Source organism: Sander lucioperca, chromosome 1 (assembly GCF_008315115.2).
Source record: "Sander lucioperca isolate FBNREF2018 chromosome 1, SLUC_FBN_1.2, whole genome shotgun sequence".
Taxonomy (NCBI): Eukaryota; Metazoa; Chordata; class Actinopteri; order Perciformes; family Percidae; genus Sander; species Sander lucioperca.
The window spans coordinates 8,233,024-8,258,896 of record NC_050173.1 but is presented as its reverse complement, the minus strand read 5'-3'; the positions used below and the strand labels follow the sequence as shown (position 1 = coordinate 8,258,896).

General features: G+C 40.5%; 1 long non-coding RNA gene across 1 annotated transcript in view; it reads left to right on the top strand.

Moving 5' to 3' along the window:
* The window catches only part of LOC116035097, a 52,041-nt gene that overhangs the window by 1,114 nt on the left and 25,054 nt on the right, over window positions 1-25,873 (top strand). Inside the window, exon 2 of the long non-coding RNA XR_004101269.2 lies at window positions 12,973-13,192. This is a non-coding gene — a long non-coding RNA (uncharacterized LOC116035097). The remainder of the gene's footprint in view (window positions 1-12,972; window positions 13,193-25,873) is intronic.

The following is a 25,873-nucleotide window of genomic DNA, read 5'->3' as shown; positions in this document are numbered from 1 at the left end:
AGTTTAGACAACGTTTCCTGTAACATCCTCCTTTGAAATCATAGCTCAGAAAAATAGCGGGTGACTGGATGAGGCGCTCTATGATTTAAGTTCATGTAGCCTAATGTTTATAAAAATGTTATGATGCCGCTAAAAAACGTTCAATAGCCTAATTGTTTTGTAGGCTATGCTATTTATTTTGTTTTATTCTGTTTGTTAGACTTCTTATGGATGAAAAAAAATGAAGTTTATTTTAATTTTATTGTCAGTTTGGATATTTAGACATAGGCTACACGCCACTATGGCTCTTCATTCCAACTTTTTTTCCAGCCTAAATTTGGATTTGACTCACTGTGTGAAGTCAGTTATGAATCTTAGTGCATTTTAAATAAATGTATTTCGCATCTTTATATCAATGCAACACGAGGAGCTGATGAAACCTTTTGGATGAGCGGCAAAACGCCTCCAGCTCTAGTGGAGGTTTTCATTTTGACTTGAAATAGCATTTTATAAAATGTTGGAGCCTAATCCTACAATACAAGTTTGCGCGCACACACGGAGAACAGCAGGGCTAATGAGGATGTGTTCACTGTTGCTCGTGTTTGATCAATTCTTCTATCAAAACGTCTGCATTTTGAATCATACCAATCAATTCTGTTGTTAAATATAGCAAGCTTTCCCGGCACAAGTGTCTCTGGGAAACAATAACATTTTAGTCCCAGTCTTCAAAGTGACACTTGCACAGGCTGCACCAAGTAGGTGTCATTGGTAATACAATTCTGAATTCTATCTGAGCAAATGTTTATCGGTTATGTCAAGTAGAATGCAGTTTGTCCAGTGCCTAGACTACTAGGCTATCAGTCGCATCATTTTAAGGTTAAGCTGTAATACATCTTATAGACTTCATACTAAGCTAAAACGCAAAATACAAGCCTGCAGTGGCTCACTATTGGGTGCACTATATTGCTTCACTGCAAAGCGTCTAAAGATATGTGCACCCACAAAGCCACACTAGTGCTCCCTAAAATGCTATTTAACTACAAATTCACAAGTAAACTAGAGAGCCGTGGCCAGTCAGCCAACTTGGATAAATATTGACCATCAATTCTCAGTCAATTGTCTGTCTCTTTGGTTCCAAAGCGGTGGGGGATCTCAAAGTCCTTGAGGGGGGACTATGCACAGTGAATTCTCACACAAGAAGCAATAGGCCTGTATCCTGACAACGTGCTCTGTTCAGTATTTTGCATCAGTCGTCCAATGTGAATCTGTTCTTCTGGTATTTTTAAACATTAAAAGGCGGGATGTAGCTACTTGTTGCACCCTGGTTGCTAGAAATGTATGGAAGCTTGTTTGAAGTTCGGAGCTTGACATAGTCAGTAAATGCCTCAGGGCTCATATTGGGAGCCTCTGACAGCATAAACTTCAACTGAAGTTCCATTCAGCACTGCTCATGCATACAAGTATGAGTGAGATGCATGTTTTATTCAGTGCAGCATGAGTTTTACCTGCCACAGTACTCTTTTCAACATAGATTTGGCTAGAATGTGGTGTCTTTTGAAACGTGTGTATATGTGTTGAAAAGCAGCTATATGTGCATGTGTGTAAAGTGGAGTGGTCTAGTGCCCAGGGGAGATGCACAAGGGTATTTGGCTTATGTGTTGTGTGCAATAGATTTGCTAGAGAAAACAAATGTGATAGCTGTTGATAAGCCACAGCAGCATTTGACTGAATGGAAATCTTAACAGTAAGCCAATAGCTAAACCTTTACATGGCATAAGCCCCAAAATGAAGGTGCTGCTCTCCACCAGCTTACGTGGGGCCTTCCATCCTTCTCTTTGTGCGAGTGAGGTCAGGCCTGTGTCAATTACTGTGGCTTATTCTTCTTTAAACACGCACCCCTATTAGCAGCACATTTCAATTTAGTGGAAGGTGTCATCAAATAGGAAGCAGTGTTGACATGGCGGCAGCCTCTCAGTGTCTTTAGCCAAGCTGGCTTCATTAGCTAAGCAAGTAGAGAATGGTCAATACACTATATAAACTTTTACAGGGTTAGGGCTCTCAGGGACTCCAAGAGGCTATAAAAAGGTCTAAGCTGACAATACTGATTGATGAAGCCAACTTTGTCAGCGCTTCCCTTTTTATACATCTACAGAGATCATGCATATCAAAATCAAAAGGGGCAGTATATTTGACTGGACAGGCTCTAAAGTCTCTCACTCCACGTGGGTGGGTGATTTCTGACAGCTTGTGTTTTGTCTGATATGCTAAAGCATCATACAGTACTGTCCACACAATTAGTTATCCTCGAAGAATGTGCTTTTAGATGTTTCAGTGAAAAAGCAGTTTCTTTCACGTGGTTCTGCAATGCAATTATTTCAACTTGCAACTTGTGTTTTTATTGAATATTCTTATTACCTTTGCTAACCTCCCAATATTATCAATGAAGAAAAACTGCATTAAGGTCATGGGTTATGAAGCCTGAATGCCCTGACTACACACAACAGATCTACTGTGTAGCTTCATTAAGCAAAGCTTCAAACACATTCCTGGAATTGATCATGGAACTGCAAGTGATGTAATGTATGCTGTCCTGTTTATTTGCAGATTGTTAATGATAAGCAAAGACAGACTTGGTGGCACCGCTCCTGAATGGAGGAGATTGTCTGGTGAGAGTCGTCAGCCCTAACACGACATGATAGGCAAAGGAAACATCACAAGATTAGTATAGTCAACTACTAGAATGACTCCAAACTTCATTATGGACATCCCGACACAAAGTGGAGGGGAGACGTTCAATTGACAGCGTAATGACTTTCTAAATGCAAACCATTTACCTCCAAGATTTAGGTGGGGCTAAAATTGACCCATTGAGGCTATATCGTCCCAAAAGGGTGCAGATTGTAAAATGCACTTTCCAGAATCACACGCATGTTGTTGTCAATTGACAGGAGGAATGATAAGCTATTTACCTGTTGATCAATTGTCCCTGTCAGGACAATTTTAGTTAAGTCAACCCTTGCTCTCATCAATTTCTGTGCCAGCCAGTTATAGGTATTGATGAAAAACAATTTTAGTTAATTAGGGGATGTGCTTATTGATGGCAGCGCATTGACTACGGATTGACAAGGAAAATGGCAGTGTGCTGGGGAGACATTTGCTCCCTTAATTGTGGCTGTTCATCAACAGTGACTCAGGCTCGTAACTTATGTTACTACCACATAGTTAAGGGCGAGGTAATTGAAAAGGGGAAAAAAATGGTATGTTTTGCTTTTGATCCATTATCTAAATATGTCAATATTGATGCTAAAAAGCCCAGTTTCTAATCTCTATAAACATTAAAAAGACCTGACACAAAGTTTAAAGAACAATCTGATTTGTTCATAAATGAATTGGCAACAGGTAATCTGATGTCACATTTATGAGTTCATAAGATGTTTTGAAATTATACACAAAATAAATTAGACCTGAATTATGACTTAAAATCTTCTGTGCATTCTAAATATTAAGATTACATGCATTTAGGTGTTTTATAATATATTTAGGTCAGAAATCACAAGTTGATTTTATTCATATTCAATAAGTTTGCATTGTCTGGCCAGAAGCCCACTACATGCTTGCTTAATGGTTCGTATTCAAGTAAAAGAAGCTACGCTCATTAACACCTGTAGCTGTAGAATAGAGTAAGGACTGAACAGCTGCTTTTCAAAGGGACATTGTACGCCACATTATTAGAATAAAGCAGTCCAGTGGCATACGCCACCTGTAGAGCATAATGCAGGAGATTTGTCTGCTCAACCCCATAAACAGCCATCAGGCTTTCTCTGTAGCTACAAGCTGTGGGATCAAGATGCTCGTGGTAAATGCCTCAGATGTGGACCATGTGTCAAAAGTCTTTAGCTTGCTTTACCACTCGCCTACATGGGAGATAAGCATCTTTCCCATCATATTTAGAGCACCGAGAATCTTACTGAAACCAGTTTTGCATGCTAAAAAGCAAACAATGACAAATAGGAACCAGAAAAAATCCTCAGGTTATTTGTCATCAAGTTAGCACAGTGTTCCTGCTATGTTCATGAGGCATCAGTTAGACTATTTTGGGTTTGAATCAAAAATAATTTGGGTTTGCAGTGGGCAGGGCTCTAATGTGGATATCTGCTGTCGATTTAGCTTCCCCAGCTTTGTGCTGCTTTGACTTTACAGTCTCGCAAAGTTATAAGGTTTTACCATTGAGTCCAACCTCAAGACCCAGTGCTTATAAGAGGAGAGTGGTAAAAGCAGTGCATTCCTCCACCAAGGGAATCTTGGGCTATAAGGGGTTAGGGTGGCTTCTCTCTAGAGGTTAAGTGGGATAAGTGTGTGGCTCATGTCAACCCCACAACCCCCCAATAGTTTCTGGAAAATTTGCAGTGGGGTCAGATTGGATTACTGTGTTTTGGTATTTACATGGAGACATAGGGCTTTGAAATGGAAAACCATAGGCGGAAAAGCAAGTGCCATGCAGTCTGAAAGGCTGGGTAAAAGAAACCAGCACTGATTTCCACTGACGGGACGGTTGAGTACATGTCTTTTATGTCTTTCTGCCCCACAATCAGACATTTTATTACTGAGCATGGTGATTGAGGTAAATGGATCAAGTGCAATACCAATCTTTAAAGTAAATCCATGGTAAGTACCATGATAGATGTTCAATAGGAAATGAGGAGGTTTCAGGCATCATGCTCACAGATGCAGCACATCATAGCTGTGACTGTTGCTTCAAGGGAGCTCCTTAATGCAGTTAAGGAATTTTTTGCTGCACAGTTATGCTACATAAACTGCAGTACCCCATCCCTAAATGACCTTGTAAAAACTCTCTTAGGTGTCAGTTCCCCTCAAGGTAAGCCAGGCCTTCCTGGATTTGGGCCTCAGGTGGTCCGTCATTTTTTCCTGTTCAACCTTGTTCCAGACCTGCTGGGATGAGTTTTCTGGGTTATTTTGGGAAAGATTCTCCAGCCACTCCCCATAGGTGATGTATGCAGGCCTGAGCCCATAATCCACCCTTTTCAGTGTGGATTTTGCTGCACCTCGTCCCACAAGTGTTTCTTTTACTCTGTTGTGTGAAGCAGCAGCTAAAGAATGAAAACAGCATAGACTTATGTATCAAGCATATTGTGTCAATTTTCAATGAAGTGGTAAAATGTGTACTGTAGTTTATTAGGAGGTAACATAATTACAGTCAGTTCAGAATATTTTGAGACCTTAAGGAAAAGATAACTGACATTTTACTTTCCATGTAAATCAGTTTGTATCACACATTAAATAACAAATCCAGTTTAGTATTTAGGTTTGCACTCTTAAGTATAAGCAGATTTTCCTTTATTTAAGTTAAAAATAGGCTCTTCCAAATTGGCAATTGTGGAATTTATTGTCAGATTCCTCATAGTTCCACTACTTCTGTTTAACAGAAAAGAGTCACTTTTTGAGGAATTTCTAGATCTATTGAAATGTCTCAACTCACGTCTCTTACAGACCTCATTATGATTTCCTTTTTCAAGCACACTGATAAATAAAAACAACAGGTGTGAAATGTTTATGATGTTCGCTGACTATTTTAGGAGAGCTGAGGGCTCTTAGAAAGCTTTGAGGACTGACACAAATGTTCCTGTAAGTTGCAGGCTACATTTTTTTTCCTGCTCCTGCTGAAACTTGACCTCCTGTTTCTGGGTGAATTAACGGTTTTGTCAGTAGCGAGAACAACAATTTGAAGTGTATGCGGCAAGCTCAAGCGGCGGCAAAATTGAGTGCGGTCAATTGAATCTCCCACATGCTTCTCTCTGCGATGGATGGATCCCTCTGTTAACTGTTGAAGCCATAATACCTTGGAAATGTTTGCGTAAAACTCCTCTGGGTATGGAGTCCTGCGTCAAGTTGTTTGGAGTTGTTTTTTTCTTTATCAGATATTTCTTTACTGAATTAGAACATAAAAATACGATTTTTCTAAAATGAGGCTACATGTATTACCTTCTTGGTAATATTATTTCACAAAATATATATTTTTAGGAGTAGAAAACAGCTTTCTTTGCATCCGTTTTGTCAAATGCAAAGTGAAAGTATTATTAGGCCTATGTGTATTATTTACACATAGGACTCAGAATGTGAACAGGCGCATTTAAATAATGTTTAAACTTGTGTGTTTACACTGAAGGCAGATTACAGTAAGTTGTGTCTTTTGTTTGTGGTGTATAGCCACTGATGGTGTGCGTCAACAGGTTCATCTGGCTTGGTGCACATTTGCTATATGAGCGTGTGCTGCTGGCTTGTACATGTGAATTGCAAAGCCTACTGTACCGTATATAGTTAGCCTAATAGTCTATTAGGTTTGACAAAACACTACCAGTTTACCATCTTATAGTCTGCTATATCCGCCGACGTGGAATAATAAAAAAAGCCTTTTCTTTCTTTTGATCTTAGGAGTTTAATGTGACTCAAGTTAGACAGTTTCGGAGCCACCTTTTTGTCTTTCTTTTTTTACTAGCTGTTTGCCTTTGCTGCTTTTTCATGTTCAAATTGCAAGTCGCCATGAGACTTGTGGCATTTAAAATATGAGACTGGCCGTATTTACTAAGTTGGACAATACACGAAAACCACATGAAAATCAAAACGAATAGGATGCGGTTAGGAGCTGTGCTTTCATTTACTGAAGTCCCTACAGATGTTTTGCATAAAGACGCTTTTTGGGGTAATGAGGGGGAGTATTTGAACGTAAGCTGAACCTGGTTGGCTTAACTTGTATAGGGTTCTACAGTAACCTCGAATAAGCACGAAGGAGGCTGAATCTGTGCAACGGTTGCACAAAGTAGCCTGTAGGAAAAAATGTGACTGTGCCCTGTTTAGTGGGGGAGGTGTTGAATTGACGGTCATTTGTGGTTATGGCCACCTTCCTAACTTTATTTTAGCCTATTGTAACTTGTGGAGTAGAACAAAGAAGCTATTGCAACAAAAGGTTTGCAGCCATGTAAAGTAGTTAAAAATGATCGTGTAAAGTAATGAAAAAACCTACAACGAATGTCAACACCTGTTGATTTGACTTCTGTATATGACGCCATTTATTGATGTAAAAGTTTATATGATGATGATATACTGAGATTGAACCACTCAGCCTTTTTTCATTTTTGTGCATCCGCGCTGAAATACAACAACCATCCCACTGCACACACACAGAGGACACAGGCACCAACCAACCAACCAACCAATTAAAATCCGATTAGGAAACATCTTAGTTTTCCAACCGAGGGCAGTGAAAAAGTCTGTAACCTTTCCTCGCTGAGGTCACCCATCTAATAAGATCCATTGCCTATAGTGAAGCTGCAGACCTTCACAAATGTTCGTGGCGACCGACTGTGGCCCCGGAGACCTTTGGCATACATGGCAGTTTAATTGGTCACTGTATTTAGGAATAAGGTGGGATTCCAGTTAATTAGTGGAGCAGTGAACACGGTTGAACATTATATGATTTGCTCCCGGCCCCTGGTTTGTTAGTGCGGATTTGGGGTGGATCAGCTTTTGTGCTCGACAAATGAGAAGTGAGTAGCGTGGTGCCGATGCACAGTGTCGTTTTGTGGACTGGCGACAGTCTCGATTCATGGGAAAAACTTAAAGGAGACCCGCGTTATCACAGGACCTCATTATCTCATGTCTGCAACCATCTTTTGCGAACAGTCCCTAATCAAGAGTGGCACAGACCTACTTTGCAGAACTTTGGCATAATAGCCGCCCCTCTCTCTCTTAATCCACACACACACACACACACACACACACACACACACACACACACACACACACACACACACACACACACACACACACACACACACACACACACACACACACTTTGCGTGACGTGGGGTGCCGCATGACAATGTCAAAAACCATTTACAATAATTGCGCGCAAGTATTCACACAGATATTCAAACACCTCTGCCAGGTACAATTATTTCATATTCCCATTACATGCCTTAAATTAACAACTATATTGTATTATAAATCAAAGTTTATACCTCTCTACTTTAGATACAGGAGTGCGTAAAACTTATATTGTTAGCGAACCTTCCACCCTACTTTTATTTTGAGAAGCTTATAATAAGTGTCTTTAGGTAAATTGCTTATACAAACAGCCTAGGAATTTATTTTCTCATTAAACATGTTTTAATTCTCTTTTCTCAGAATTGACAAATGTAATTAAATTCGTTTTTCCAGACTTACAACTAATATATGCTGTCTTTTCCCGGGGCATGACAATGACTGCCCCGGGGGTGTTCTCTCTTTCTGTACACTAAACCAGAGAGGTGGTTCATTTACTTGGCCATAAACCATTTATTTACCTTCAGGTGAGTGTCGCGGAGAGTGCAGAGTAAAGATCGCAGCAAAGATTTACACCTGTCTCTCTGCTCAAATAGAGAAGCCTATAGCCTACAGAGATGGCCACTGGAGCCAGTTTGTCTGGGGCTCAGCTAGACAGCCCACTCTCCCTCCTCCTCCTCCTGCTCCACCACCACCACCACCACCGTGGATTAAACAGCATCATAAAAAATGACCATCAACACACACACACTGTAAACAGATTATTCTGCTCGGCGCCCGGCGCACATAGCTACTCCGCGCTGAAAACGTGTCCAGCAGCAATGTGTTGCAGCAGCGGTGGTGGCTCTGCTTGGTCAAGCTTTTTCTAGCCATTTACACACACTTCTCTGGACACTTCCCGGTCATGTAAATACTGGCGAGCGTTTGATGTCAAGGCTGCGGCTTTGGGAGACTCTTGGGAGGCTGCTGAGGACATTTGTTACAAGATGAAGAGTCACATTTCTCCGCAGACCTCCTCTCAGAGCTTTTGGACATGCAGCAGGACAGCTTGTTTAATGGATCTTTATCTATTTAAGGATACACTTTGAGCTGTGATAATTTAGAAAGCTTAATTAGAACAATATCTCACATGTCCTACCTAAGCATACATTTGATGTCTCTATGACCTACATCATAAATACACATATGGACACTTATACCAACTTCGTTTGACCCCTGTTTTACCTGTTGCCACGTTCCTTCTCATAACTGATGAGGGTTGTAGGACACTCTGCTACCATGACTATGTATGGGTGTTACAACATGTCTAAGTACCCTTACTCTTTTCTCTCATTTTTCTGAAGTAACATGCATTCTTCTCTTAAACCTAGTGAAATCCATTCATCACATGGAGCACAGGCAGTGTCGTTAGTGCATTAGGTCTTGGTAATCAGCCTGGAGATCTCAATTTTTAGTCCTGTCCTCCAGCATTCTCTACAGCGCTTTTAGGCACAATCTTACAATTCTTTATTTATCTGTACTTTCTCCTACATATCATCACTTCTGTCACATCATCTGATTGTTCAGTGGTTGTTCAAATGCAGGAAACAACAGTTATTGAAGTCTATATATTTCAAAAGGTTACACCTATTAGTATTAGCCTCTGATAACTGATTTGTTAAATTATTGTTTCCTTCTATTTCTGAACAGTACAGCACAAGTTTAAAATGGTCCACCCTACCAAGAGTGGGATAAGAATAACTCTACAGAGTGCAGAGTGTGTGTTGCCAAATAATGAGCTTTGATTCAAGTGTGAAAATAAAGACAAAAAGGTGTGGATAAATATTCAGCAGGACACCAATGAGAACTTAGCCACAGAACTTTAAAAATAAAATTTTGAAGGTGAAATGGCATATTTCATACCATTTCACATTGGGTTAAAATAGAAATTTCCCCAAAAGCACTTCTCAGTTGCAAGGACACACACACACACACACACACACACACACACACACACACACACGAAAAAGTTACATACAAATATCAATCTCTATTTTTCTCTCCCAGGCACATGTTTGTCTTTTGCTGTCCTTCCCTCTCTCTTTCACACACACACACACACACACACACACACACACACACACACACACACACACACACACACACACACACATTGATACACAATTTACATGCACACACTGGCACATCACTTCAGTGGTTACTTCGTTTACCTGAAAACAGGCAGGGTGTCCAGTGGTTAGTGAATTACATGTCCTGTTGATGAGAATAACCTCCCTCGGTGTGAGAGTGGCACTGTGGAGATCCTGCCTGATTTCTGCAAATTAAAGTCTTAACATGCAGGTAGTTCTAAATCAGGTCCGCAATTACTCAAGTTATCAGGCTGTCAGCATCCACATGTCCTCTAGAATATCCTGGATTTTACACAGCGTTTTCTTCTTTCTTCAGTTGTCTTGTGCTGTTAATCTGTTCTACTGCTGTGCACTGCACTCTTTTTCCTCTGATCTCTGGTGTTTTTTTTTTCAGTGAAGATGCTGACTCACTGATAGCAGCAACGTTTGTCTTTATTCTTGAAATATGTGCCAAGACACAAAATGGGTCATGGGCCCCCTTTTAGTGGCTCTTTGTGTGACAATGTGAAAGTGTTTGGACGAGCCTGGGTCACAGGGCCACAGTGATTTTAGGCAAATTAGATCTGGAGCGTACAAAAGCACCCATATGCGTAATACCACATATGGTAACTAACATTATATCCCACAAAAAGTTTTATTGTATTTAATGTCACCTGGACATTAAATAACACTGACTTAAAAGTTGCCCCTTATGTGTACGACAATGGTTTGTATAAGCAAAATCCCAGTTTAAGCACACTAAATAAGCGTGATTGATTATTTGCTGAGTGAGCAGGCATAGATCACAATTATTAGTCCCCTCTGCTAATGGAGCAGCTTTTTGCTTTAAACAATATATATACGTCTCTAGTGGTAAATTATCCTGAGAGAAACCAACTTGTTTTTTGTTGTGAAATTTTAAATAAGGGTTAAATAGTTTTATCAATATAGATACATCCTGTTGCAGATTCCATTGAAAGCTAACAGTCCCTCATCATTTTTTACGTCTTTCATCGACTCATTAAAACATTCAACTCAGCCTTTGACATGTGTATGTTATTCTGAGGAGGAGGAGGGGGGGTCGGTGGCGTATGTGCAACTTGGAAATTATAAAAGGAAGCCTTCCATCTAGTGCAGCCATAAGGGAATAAAGAGAGGGAGGCAGCAGGAGCAAATCGAGAGCGGTGGTTTCCAAAATGGCTTGGCCATTGAATGACAATAGCCAGGACCCTCTGCCTGTCTCTTTTTCTTTCACTGCTGCAGACTATAAAAACTAACATAATAAAGCGGGCCAAGAAAATTACCAAATGAGATATATTCCGATTTGAACCAATCATTGTGATTTAAATCTAGCAGGAGAAATATCCATGGTAACTGGCTTTCTAGTTGTCTGATTTTGTGTGACTTGTGCCCTTTTTTTATTGTATTTTATCATTGCTATAAACAACAGGGGTTGGGGGTCCTACGGTATCAGCACGTTTTGCAACCACTGCTTCTTCCCTGTGGAATCCCTGATGTTCCTGTCGGAGGGAATATATACACTAAAGTTTTTCATATTTATTCTAGAAGATAGCATTTAAAACCAATACATCATTCTCACATTTAAAGGAGGCACTAACAGGCTGACACAGCTTTGGGACAGTTAAGAAAAAATTAGGTGTTTGTAAAGGCACAGAACATGACATATAAAGAGTTAACTTAACAATTTCAATTTGTAATGCTTATACATAAAATTGTATAAAATGTTTGTTTTAAATCTGATTGTTTTTTTTGGATATTGAAATACTAAACAAGTGATGTGGCAGAAGTATTCCCAATTGTATTTATGTCACTGTATTACTATAACCACACTTTCACTGTCAGTATTGTAGAGTATTGTATAGATTTTGTGTGCAGCGCTTCAATGTTTCATCATTCCTTTAATATATGGCAGTGAGCAGCCCTACATATTCTCTCATCCGTCAAGGACGGGAAGATTTTTTTCAATAAATAATTCACCACTGATAGCCAGCCCTAATGCCTACATGAACAAAACTCTCAGTTACAGCCATCTTGGGAGTAAGCCATTCCAAGAGCGTACTTAATAAACAAATACAGGGTCTGACAAGCTCTGGTTTCACTGATGTCTTTCCGAGAGGAAAGTATTTGAAGACGGTCGGTGAAACAACATCCTTTCTGTGGGTGAAGGTTTGGGGTCAGGTGTGGGTTATTGCTGCAAGAGCTAGTCATCCCGTTGCATTGTTACGGCTAATATTCTGGATAGATTTACTGTCCATTTTACACAGGGCATTATTTAAGTTTTTCTTTAGAATTATCTGACATTTATGTTCTAAAGTTTTATGATCTTGCACCATTTAGTGGGACTTCAATGTCGAAGGACAAATCAATAGAATAAATAAACAAATGAACAAATAAGTCCCCTTATGAACACAGGTATATCTCTCTACTGTGCATATAAACAGGCTTTTTGAGCATGTTTTCCTCTGTCTACTTCTAGGTCCAGGGCTGAGGCAGTTTCACACCCTTACTTTGACCACATGTTCGCTGGGACTAGAAACATGATCCAGACATGATTCCCCTAACCCAGCCCTTAGGGTGAAATGTGTGCCTGTGCAACATCCTTCACGGAAATGTTCTTGTCAGACATTACGAACAAAAACAGCCTTATTTGTTCTAGCGTTACAATTAATTTGTATTTTCACATTATATTTAGAGACACAATTAGGGTCATTTTTTTGCTCAGTTTGGAAGATAAAGTTGGGGACATCCGGATTGAGCCAACTTGGCCCACTCCTTTTGGTTTGTTGAAATCAGGTGAAAAACATGACATTTATTTTTGTACAAATAAGTAAAAAAAATTCCAGTGTGATCTGGCCATGTGTGTGTAATTGTAAGCATGCACAATTAGGTGTATGTGTGTGACTGGACATGGTTATTTAGCCCATCTATGTGTCTGCTGCAAGACTCCTTACATGAAATATTCAAGGTCCAGTGAAAATTGATCTGCTGATCTGAAGTCTGTTTTTCTCTCTCCCTCTCTGACCAGATCCCTGTGGACCTGCCTCGAAGAGGGATCCTAATATCACATATCAGTTAGATGACCAAGTTCAGGGCCTGCACGACTGCTGCAGCACAGCGCCAGAGCTCGCATCAGTGGAATACTGTTGGGGATACAACGGACCACACCCATATACTGATAGACCCTCTGATTGGATGTCACATGGATGTCTTGACCACTACCATGGCTTTCATGCAAATTGATGAAGGTAATTTTAGCCCCTTAAGTGACATTTGATTTGCGTTAAGAGCTCTTGCTACTTTTTCTTAATGTAAAATGGTTTTGATTAATAGTCTGGGAGTCCATGGAGAAATATTATCAAGTGCAACAGTTTAATGTATCTCTTACGCTAAATTAGTGGTGCTGCTGTTTGTCAACTGAGTTTATTGCCAAGCTTTAAGGCACGAAATAGTTCTGCTATACACTTCCCACTCAAAATACACATTCATATGTATTTACAGTAATTACTTATTAGGCTGCCACCAACACCTTCCTAAACGTAGGCCTATCGGTAATTTAATAACAGGGAGAAATATACCAAGGAGATACACCATACACTCATAACACACTTTAAGACAAAACACACACACACACACACACACACACACACACACACACACACACACACACACACACACACAGAAACTAAAATGTTATCAGCAAACAAGCCCTGCTATACAGACCGTAGCGGTTACGTGCTCTCCTAAATGTCTGCGACACTTCACCTCACCTCCTCAGAGTGGCACAGCGCTGCACCCTGACTAAATGGAAAAACAATCTGAGGAAACGGGGAACAATCCTAGGCAGGCTCCAGCGGGTTGCCATAAAAAGAGGGGCTGCCTCTCCCTCATGCCTTCAGTTTTAACTCTATGGGCTGATGAAAGATCAATAGGCTGACTGGACAGCCGCTGCTGTGCCTGCTGTCCGCCACTGCACCAGAAAGCAAGCCAATTACAAAACACCAGGGGAAAAAAGAAAAGAATGGGAAAACCCTCAATCTTTGCTAACTGAGTGATTAGTGAAAGAGTTTTGTGTATGTATGTGAATGTTTTCTTGTTATCTCACATATGCAGAGTCCAGCCCATTGCAGCCCGACTTATTTTCAAGAAATGTTTCCAGCCAGTGGATCATATTCCAAACTCATTTTAACCCTGATCTCTCCCTACGTCCCCCACCTTCCCTACCTCACCATCTTTAACACCCTTTTAACCCTCCGCCCCCCGCCTCCAGGAGCCTCACTCCAGATCTGTACCAGCTAACCAGCCCTCTGGATCTCTGGCAGGAGTAATGGGGGTTGGCGCTAGAGTTTGGTGCAAACACGCAGCAGCAGACAAACAAATCATGTTAAGTCTCTGCTGCCACGGCTGGCAGCACACTCAAAGGGGAGCCGGTGCCCTGCCAGGGAGGAGGGTGCACCCATTTTCCCAGGGAGGAGGTGAGGGTGAACAGGAGGGAGAGTAACATGGAGGGGAGGCCATCGAGGATCACAGACACCTCCGCCCCTCCTGGCAGGAATGCATACAGCCCCAGTGGGTGGGTGGGGAAGAGGAGGAGGAGGAGGAGGAGGAAGGAAAGAAAAGAACGAGTGAGGGAAAGTGAGTGACTGAATGAAGGGGACACACACACACACACACACACACACACACACACACACACACACACACACACACACACACACACACACACACACACATAGAAAAGACCTGCCCAGCTTTGGAGAGGGAGTGTCTCTGAACGTACACACACAGACAAAAACACCAATCACAGCACTCAACACACCCTCAGTAGATTGAGAGCACCACTGGGAGAGCACATAGGAAAACAAACAGGGCATTAGGCTGCTTAAATACCATTCTAACCAAGCAACTGTGGTTATCATTACGTCAGTTCAGTCACAGTTTAAATGCGATGTGTCACTGATGACAGCTGAGGAGAGATCACAAAGCCTATAGTGCGGTTTCACACTGGAGAGGTGTTAAACTTGATGTTGTTAGACCATCACAAAATGTTACAACTTTTTTTTTTCTTGGCTGAATGTTTGGGTAATTAAGTTCAAACTTAGAATGAAAAACATGTCATTGTGAGGAATATCCCAGACGAGTCATTTATATGTCTTTGTTCTTAAAGTGATGTTTTTATCTTCTTGCTGTTTTTTAAAATAAGCACACCCTAATCTCAAACACTTCCTTTTTGAGACCTTTATGTATACATTTTAGGTATAATTGTTGCAAATATTCCCTCGTTCCCCCAAAGCAATCATAGAAAGCAGGATGATAAAATATTGAGTGCATAAGGATCCTCAATTATTGGATTGTATAATATTTCCGCAGCCTCTCCTGGGATGGAAATATTTATTTGGAGAGAGGCAATTGTGATCTTAATATGACATTCCTGCATGCTGGCTGCAAGGCTCTTTGTGGTTGTGTGTCAGGGCAAAGAACGGATTTTGTCAGGTGGAGATTGGGGTTTAGGGGTTCATTTACAGTTCACGCAAGAGCATTCCATGCAGTCTTTATGTTTCCATTCACCCTCCTCACGCTCTTCCCCCTTTCCTCTCTTTGCTCCTTTGATAATTGTAGAGTTTCTTTCTTGTCTCTTTTGAAAGGCTAATATCTATGAATGGTCATTTCTTCACTGTTGACATAATTCACTTTCAGTATGTATCCTGCATGCTTTGCTGAATGCCCAGGAGTGATACTTCCATGATGGAGATTTGAGTCACACAACAATGTATGTACTGTAACTGCTGTTTACTGATCCCTAATTACTCTGAAGTGTCTCTGAAATGCACTGCTGTTATATACTGTGATACAATCAAAACACACAACCAAACACACAAATGCAATCCCAGTGCAGCTCTGAATGCCTCTTCTAAACACTTAACACAAGTCTAACAAAGAAGTTAGAGACAGACAGCCATGCAGGCGGGAAAGTATTTTATTTATTCCAGCCAGAAAGTCAGTTGTTAAGGCAATTACTATTAGTTAATTTGCAAATACTGCTTACAACCAGTGGTGGAAGAAGTTTTCAGATCCTTTACTTTAAGTTAAAGTACTAATACCACACTGTAAAATACTCTGTTACAAGTAAAAGTCCTGCATTGAAAATGTTACTTAAGTAAAAATATGTAAGTAGTTCCCCGGGTTCGACTCTGACCTGCGGCCCTTTGCTGCATGTCTTTCCCCTTTCATGTCTTCATCTGTCCTGTGGAATTAAAAGCCTAAAATGCTGCCCCAGTAAGTAAAAGTACTCAATGCAGAAAAATCCTCACATTTTTAGAAACTGGAAACGATCAAAACAGGTCAATCATCTAGGTGTTTATTTAGCTAATAATTTTATCTGTAGGCCTACTTGCAGATCTATATATTGTTGGATAGTTTAATTTATAATAAAACATAATATTTTACAAACCACACATGTTTTGTTTACAAAAATCTTAATTGGTAAAGTAACTAGTAACTAAATCAGATTAATGTAGTGGAGTAAAAAGTACAATATTTCCCTCTGAAATGCAGTGGAGTAGAAGCAGAAAGTGGCAAGAAAAGAAAAGATTTAAGTAAAGTACAAGTACCTTAAATTTGTATTAGTACAGTAGTTGAGTCAATGTACTTAGTTACATTCCACCACTGCTTACAACATAAATAACATGGAAATTGTTCTTTCATGTCTTGCTAAATATGTACTATTATACTTTTTTACACTATGAATAACTGTCAAAATGATAATACAGAAAGGACAGATTATATTAATGGTATACAAAAAATATAACATTGTGCTGGAGTGATCTTTCTATTGGCTAGAGTGGTACACTTTTGCTGAGAAGACAAACATTTTAGTCAAATAGCATAATTAATTTTAAATTTTCATAATGTCCATAAAAATAGCATTACGATTTAATAAGCAGCCCTTTTTGAAGATATCGGAGTTAAATATTAACCTAGAAGTACCCATCATTGTAGTCCTCCACCAGACAAAAATGATTTTCAATCATGAGCACTATGGTAATGATACTTGATGGCACACAGTGACATGACCATTATTCTACTGTATGAGATGTTTTATTGCCAAAAGAAATTCTGATTTATTTTATTCTAATTTTTCCAATTTTTGGAATAAGAAAATGCATGTATTAGGCCTATAAAGACCATAAATAATTTTGAAACTCTAATTAACTGAGTTTAATCATTGCAATCCTGTGGTTCACAGTGCAGTGTTTTTTTCCTTTAGTGAAACCATCAATGATCAGATAAAATGTCTCGAGAGCAACAGTACAACACTATACTGTGTATTTTCTTAAAATGTTGTGTAAAACAAAATCATAAGGTAAAAAGATGTGTCGTATCACCAGCTACTACATATTTGGAGAAATTTTACCAGTTGAATACCTGTTAGTTTTACCAGCATAAAAAAGGAAAAGTGCTCTGTTGCTGAATGAATTAGCAGAAGTAACTCGATTTAACCCAACAACAGCAGACAATTCTTTTCTCATGCTTCTTTTTCTTTTTATTGTTGAAATGGGAAATATTCCCGTCTCAGCAACAGAGCCTCAGCCCAGTTCCATCTGTTTGTCTGACCAGAGTGGCAGTGAGGCTAACTTATTGCTAGCACATGTGCCCGGGTGAGTGTGTGTATGTGCCGCGACCTATCACACAGCATTCCCTTTGCCTATCATTAATGCAGGCCCACGGCCCGGCATGTCTCCACATGTTAACATGGGACACAAACATCCAAACATCTGGCTTATTTTGAATGTTGTGGGTCCCCTTTCCTCCCTTAAACCTTTGCCTGTTCTTTTCTGGTGTCCTACTAAGGGCACCTCACATTATGTCTTTCTAGAGGAGATGAAGTGGTGCTGGTGTTGTTGTGGCGAGGGACTTCAAAGAGGCTGGGACGTCAGTCATGAGCAAGCAGAGGGCAGAACCTGGTCAATGACAGGGATTTATCGTCTAATAGCCCCTCTGGGGGGACTTCAGGTCTAATTTTCAGAGGTGCTGAAAGTAGGATTTTATAGAGTATGCCATGTCCTAAGGTCCTTTTTTGTTTCGCATGTTTTTTTCATTACACAGAGGCTAATTGCAATGGTAATGGAAGTGAATAACTGCTTTCCCCAACTTTGAATAGATTTAGGGAGATAAGCGTATGTTAAAGGATTACCAATCACAACATTTGATCTCACAGAGCATTGGTGTATTCTAATATTTGAGTAAACATTAATGTTATGTCACATGCTTATATTCATAACTTTGAGTGTAAATGAATTATATATTCTTTAACCTGGAGATGACGCCACCCAGAGATAGCCTATAACAGCCGGCAGTAACTCCAGTTCACTTTAATATTGATGTCTCCCTCCCCTTGTCTCTCCATCAGCAATATATTTAATGGTCACATTCTGTGCCTATTCAGCACAAGAAAAACGAGAGCAAGGTAAACATGCCAAGTTGAGAGCACAAGACATTAGTCTTGTAGCTTGAAATAACTGGATTGCATTTAATGAGACGTATGTAAGTTGAGAGGGCAGACATTTGTTTTGTTCCTGACCGTATGTGCCGAATTAACGGACAAACAGTGAACTTCTCAGACTTTGGGACTGCATAGTGTTCCAACAGCCATCAATCGAAGCTCATGATCTGTAGTTGTTGTCAGTCAGGAGGTCGTTTGGAAGAAATGCACATTTAATGGCTTGATCCATTGTGATTGGAGTGGTTAATTGATGATCTTGTTGTAAATTTCTGTCTCATGGCTGTCACTATCTCTCCTCCCCTTCTTTCATCGTTCTCTGTGTATCCTTCTTTGTCTCTTCACTGCGCTCAACATGTCCTGTCACTTGTATCCGTGTCTCTCTCGCTCCCTTGAATGGTCTCTTCTTTTAGCAATTGGAAAATCAAATGCATGGCGCTCTTGAAATATTCACAGTTGAAATTCATCTCATATAATTATTCACATTTATGCAACGGGAACTGTTTGTGTTGGCTGCCAACCAACAGCGGGCTCTGAGCATGCCAGATTCGGAGGTCGAAGGGATGCTGGAGTGCTGCTGCTGGTGCAGATGTGCCGCCTAATTGCAGATCCCACCATGCGGAAACTATTCTTCTCAACCATTTCAAAGCATCTGCAATAGGTGTCACTGCAAGGTTAAACCAACTTCAAAATGCAAGTCTTGTTTCCATTCCTCACTGCTGAATTGATTTTGTAGTGTTGTTTGCCCTTAAAAAAGAACAGGGGAAAAGGGATTGAAAGAAGGAGATTCACAACCCTGGTCATGGCTGACACATGTCTGCTGGTTGTGCATAGTGTGCCTTTGACATGAAACTGAGGGAAAGAATGTGCCTAAAACTGGGTTGCGTTACAAATGGTGAAGTCATTTTTTTGTCTGTATCTCAAACATTTCAAACAGTGATTCATACTGCCTGAAACCATGAAATAGTATTTAAATTTCAAATTATTGTAGGATCTGATGCTCTCAAGTCCCCTTGTGTTTATGGTAAACTAACGACAGAACTGACAGACCTGATTACATCTCATGCTTATTTGGATGCTTTCTGGGAAGGTATTGATTTAGTCAATTACAGTAGTTAATGGTGTCTTTAGATGCTAATTGAAACCTGGAAAAGAAAGTATAAGGTTTCATATTCCTGTAGGAATAACAATGTAAACTAAACAGGAGGAAGTTATTAATCACTTAATGTGGCCCATAACACATATTTAATGTAAAAATAGCTGTGAGAGCTGTGAGAAAACTTTCCCCTGAATGAATGTCAGTTGAAGCAAAATACCCTTTATGAACTTAACAACACACCAACAACAGTTTAATGCTGAAATTCGGACAAGGTGACTTCACAGAGACACTTAAGCTATAACTGGTGGACAGCTGAGTAAAGAACACAGTGTGACCAGACAGACGTGACAGATGAAAGGCTGAAAAAATATAAGGTCATTTGATCTGCTGTATAGCAGTAGTAATAAACATCTGTTTCTCAATCTTGTAATGATTGTCCTTTCAGAAATTTCATGTGAGGAAAAAAACGTGTCAGATCTATAACTTATAGTAACTTTTTGCTATTACTTACCACCGTTGCAGAGATGAGATGTTATTTTGCAAAAAAGGAAGCAAGCTGTGTATAAGTTTGTTCCTAAAGGTATCCGTATTGATGCTCAATGGTCCGTAAGAATGTTTTCTACTGTACATACTGGAGCAGTTGTAGCTTTAATTTAACTTTTCCTCTGCTGCTGAATTTCTTGCTTACACATGATTGTCCTGTTTGGTTTGAGCTTGTCCAAGTATGTATGTATGAACATTTTGTCATAAATCAGTTGGAATTGTACAAGCCAAATGCTATTTTACTGCATTTTGTGCACAGTGAGCTTGAAGTCCATTTTCAGGAAGCTAAGAAAGAGATGGCGAAAGAATGTCAGTATGTGCATTTGTGTATTTGTAGGTGTATTTGTACGCTGGTGTGTGTGCAGCCCTATGTCTGGCCAGCCATGGCCACATCTGTTTGTCATGTTAGCACTTAAGCGCCTGCAGGAGCCACGATACTAAGTGGAGACAGAGTCCTCTCTCCCACTCTCCCCATCCACCCTTTCTCCTAATTACATTTGTTCATTAATCCATTTTCTGCCCACTTCTCTTTCTTGTTTATGTTCTTGCTCCAGTGGGCTTTGCCTCCTCGAACCAGCAGACATTGACCTTTAAGGCGATGCCAAAAGACTCTGTAAGACAATGTTACCTCTTCACCCTTTCAGCATGCACGCACACATGCACACACGCACGTGCCTACCCAGTCACATCTTGGCCCCTCAGTATCCCCTCAGGCCATCTCTTTCAGAGAGGCTAATGGAGTAAGCCTAATGTCTGCACAGCACCAGCCATAAAACTGATTTGAGGCTAAAGGCTTGGTGCCGAGACCACCACTCTGCCTACAAAAAAGAGAGATGTGAGTGAGATGTTAAAAGAGAGCGAGTGTATCTTTAGAGGAAAAGAGGCTGGGGTGGCTGTGTGGGGCAGGCTGGCGTAACTAAGGCAACTGCAGACAATCTAATTGGTATTGACATCCTTGTCTCGGAGGAAATTTGACATCTAAGGGCAAATCATTCTATTTAGTCGCCTGAATAGTCTCCAAGGCGGGGTCTGAGGAGCACAATCACGCTGTAGCGTTGTTCTGGTCCTCATGTCTGGGCCAGCTCTGCCATGCAGCAATCGATCCTAATCTGATCGGGGGAGGGGAGGAGGATAAGCGCTATGTGGAGAAAAAAATGACAATAAAATCAAAAGCTCTGTTGGGGTAATATTTAACAAGAGGGAGTACAATTGGTCCCTTCTGGGGCGGCAGCCTGTAATGCACTTGTGCTGCTGTAGCATGGTTAATGTATAGAAAAACCCGGGAGTAATGGCTCTTCAGCCAAGGTGGCCAGGCTTCAAAGAAATCTGCTTGCTTTAGCTAAAAGACTGCCAGGCCGGGCCGCCAAAGACCTTCATTCTGTTAGAGCATCAAATATGGCCCCCGCTTAGGACACACAGACACCCTGATTTTATTATCCTCACTCCCCTGAGAAACTCATCTCATCCCTCTTTTTGTTTGTGTGACTGACCATCAATGTGAAAGAGTGAAGTGGTGCTGTCCATCAAAAGGCAAACACTGCCTTTTCTTAGGTCAAAGAGGAGTAAAGGGTAACTGCGGTGTCTCCACACTCTGACAGCAGTGACAGTGGTGCTTTGGGCGACATTTTACATTTAACTGGATGGATCAGACAGTATAATACAGTATAGTGAAGCTGTCAGAATGCTTAGTTTGTGATAAAGAACTTTTTTTTTTTTTGAGTTACCATTTGTTCTTTTCTGTCTATATCCCTGAGCTGAGCCTGTAAAAAAATAACGTTCATGCAATAAACTTGTCAGAATTGTATATGAATTGTGTAAGATGAAAGTATTCAAAACTTTTCTTCACACTTGTCTTTATAGACATTCTTATGGCAGCTGTTGTATGAAGTCCATTTCCCCCCAAATCATAGCCAACATATAATCTCTAGATTCTGACTTTGACATCAACAAAGTGTATGTACCTAGAAAATCGGCAGCCCCCTCACTCTGACATCTCTCCATTAGTGCATGTATAAGGTCCTGTTTGTGCATGTGTGTGTATTTCAGGTCTGTGTGTAATGTGTAATACCAACAGAGTGTACAAATGTAATTTTCCCTTGCGGGATTAATAAAGTATGTCTTCTTCTTCAAAATACCCCCCAAAAGTTATTTGTTATACAGTAGAATCCTACTTCATAAAAATGAAAGGTGAATAGATGCATACTTCTGAATTTCTTATTAGTAAAAGGACAAATACAACTTAGTAGGTGCAAAGTAGGTGAATGAAAAACCTAATTATTTGACTGTATTCAGTGAGCATGGATCCTAATCAGACAGACATTGTAAAGAAAGGTCAGTGTTATCAGGAGACTCCCTGCTGTTTTCCTCTGTGTCTCCCAGTGATATGGCTCTGGTACACTCAGCTTGAAGTCTGTTTGATTTAGACTGATCATCTTGTGCCTGTTTTTATACATTATCTATGTGAGGACCACATTTTGTTTTATCTTGGTCCTTACATTAGCAAAGTTATCTTTAAGTTTAGAGTTACCACGTTTACAATTTAGCATTTTGTCTCGTGTTACAGTTAGGCGGGCTCAGGTTTATGATTATAGTTAAGTTACTAGGTCAGGTTTAAGTGTTTAGGAGTAGGGGTAATTTTACAATTTGTAGCTAATTGAATACTAGTTGACTAAAGATTAAATGTGGCCCACAGAATAAAGAAGTTCAGTTATGTGTGTGTGTGTGTGTGTGTGTGTGTGTACAACAAATTATGGGAGGTAGAATAAATAGTGAGGTTGTGTGTCCATGTGCACGAGGCGAGTGTGTCTAAGTATGTGATGAGGGTGTATTGAGCTGATGGCTGCAGATATCAGTCCTAGATACTTAAGTCATAAAAGTGTGTCTTGGAGCCCTGTGGCTGTGCAGGCCCTGGTGCCTGATGTTATCACAGTGGCCTCTCTATCAGGACAGGAGTACAGAGGCATTCCTGTATTACTGGAGCTGGTGTCAGGCCTGTAGCTGTGACTGGGGGCTGGGATGGAGTCTTGAAGCATGCTGCAGCAGCGCAGTTAGACAGTTGGGGAGTGGTGGGGAGGTTGCCACATTACCGGACACGCCGTTGGATTATTTACAGCAGGGTGTTATTAGTGCTTTGCTGGGCTGGCTTGTCAACAGCTTAACTAGACTAACAGGGCAACAAAGGGAAACTGAGAAGTCCAAATAAAGTTTTGTATTTCATTATAGCTTCATAAATCTCAGGGACCATGACAAAGGCAGCATTCACTTCTTGCCTACTCTAACTTTCATTAATCACTGTGAGCAATTGGGGTTAACAAATGAACATGTTTTTATTCTAGGAGATACAGTGATGTTGACATTTTTATGGAGAGAGTTTCAGGTGCATATGCTAATGTGTGACATGTTGTACCAGCTTTATGTGATTTCATGTTGTACAATTAAACTGGTATTAGATTCCCTTGTTTCCATGTTTGTTGCAGTGCTTTAAAAAAAACATGAATTGTGTGTTTGTGGTGTTGGAAGACACGTTCTGTTTATTTACTCAAACCTATACTGCCATGTAATAATATTGTGCAAGTCCTGCATTAAATTTCTTTTTATAGTAAAATTACTCACTATGCAGTGTAGATCTATTCAGAGTGTTGATTATGATTACAGATGCATCAATATTGTAGCTGGTTGGGGTGGAGTTTTGTAACAATTGTAACAAATTCCTGTACTGTTGGTTAGTTTAATATGTAACAAAATTACAAAATAACCATAGTCTTCAAATACAGTATAAAGCAGTAAAAAGTGCACCATCTCCCGCATATTTAGAGAAACATATGGCGAGACCAAGAATGGCAGCAACTTGACAGGTTCTCTCTTCATCACCCCCTTTCCCTCATGTCCTCACTCATTCTCTCTGTCTCTCTGTTCTCTGACCAGTAGCACCTAGCAGGCCTGTGTCGCCTTAGTGCAGAAGTCAAAGGTCTCATGACAGAAACGGAATATCGTCACAGGGGGTATCGGCACCTCTAGGGGAGCCGTATGCCAGCAATTGTCTCTGCCCTGGATTAGTTTTTGTATCCAGTTACAGACTTTTATTCCCATGGAGTCAAGTTCAGCTTGGCACTGAGGGTCAGCAGTGCTGCTGAGAGCCCAGTGATTTATGTGTTGCTGAGTGAGAGCAGCAGGTTCAAGTCAGAGGTCTCCGGGCAGGGTAGCATATGCGTGTGCGCGTGTGCGCGTGTGCGTGTGTGTGTGTGTGTGTGTGTGTGTGTGTGTGTGTGTGTGTGTCCAACCCAAAGCTCCCAGCAGGGTGCCTTGGTCTATTTGGCTTGGAGAGGCTCCATTTGTTTGACTGCAAGCATGCCTGGAAGAGTTTTGCTGCTGTTAAAATAATGACAGGCTCTGAGAGGTGGTCTCATCTCTTTATAAGCTGTGCTCATTGGTTGAAGAGGGACACTGAGTGATGAGTTTTGATGATGGACTAACTTGTAGAATTTTGGAGATATTTCGATATTTTTTCTTGCAGTTTGTAAAGCGACTAATTAGCCAACTTTTCTACTACATCAATCATGTCTGTGTGGCTATCATGTGACATAACCCAGCAAAAAGTGGAAGAATGCCATACATGCACTCCAAGACCCTGGGATTTAATTACTTAGGCACACAAGTGAGGTCACTTCTCCTGGTAAGGTCCATGCCTTTTTCTCAAAATGGATCATGGTCTACTGCCAATAGCAACAACCTGGTCTAATTAGTCTGCTGATTTCAACAGTGGTGCAGTATCATGGTCAAAAATGTCTAATGTTAGCTCACTATGTGATGGCCTTGAATTTTATGTTCTTTGATGTTTATTTTTAGTTTATTCTTGGAAAAAATACTTAACATCTCACTTTTTTTCCTGACTTGTTTGTCAAACGTGAGATGTTTAGTACTTGCTATTCACACATACAATCTAATGATTTTTCACTTATGACATGCAGTCTCAAATCTAACACTTTTCTTTCCTTAACTGCATTCCTCCTACTTTACATGAATGAAAAGTTTAATAGTTAAAACACAAACTGAGGAGAGCAAGCTGTATAAATTGGACCAAGAATCAATTAAGGCCTGCTAAAGACAGCCTGGGCTTATGCGCCCTATATCCACCCGTATCCATATTCCTTTTGAAATATGATGTCCTAAAGATGGAGCCATATTTATTCTTGATGGTGCATTTTGAATCCCTGAGATATTTTAAAATGGGGCATCTGTCCTGTGGCCTGGTCAGCCATCTGGATAAGCCGGGACAGGGAGAAGATGTTAATGCACTTCATGATGAGAAAGGAGGATGACACCTTTGACCTTCCCTAGCCTTTGACCTGTGCAGCCGATATGGAGCCACTAACGCTGTGGGTTTCCTATATCTAGCATATGCTGGCAAGGCCGATACGTTAAAAGAAATTCCTCATTTGCAACACGCTGTTCATATAGCCGCTCCCTCATGTTGTAAACAGCCAGGCTGTAAGAAAATAGATATTTACTTCACAGGCTTTCTATTTGATTAGAGAGAGAAACATTGACATGCATATTGGATATGTTGCTCTGCTTATTGCCACAAATGCTAATGAGGAATTGGGTTGCAGATACCTGAACAGTGTATACAACATAAGGTTTGAGTTGAGATTTCTTTGTATACTGTTGTACCTTTTGTAATCATTCCCTTACATGTGTATGGGTACATGCACACCCAGCAGAGATTGGGTGTGCACATTTTGCCAACCCAACAGAGTTTCCGTTACATATCACAGAAGCTCAGGTCCA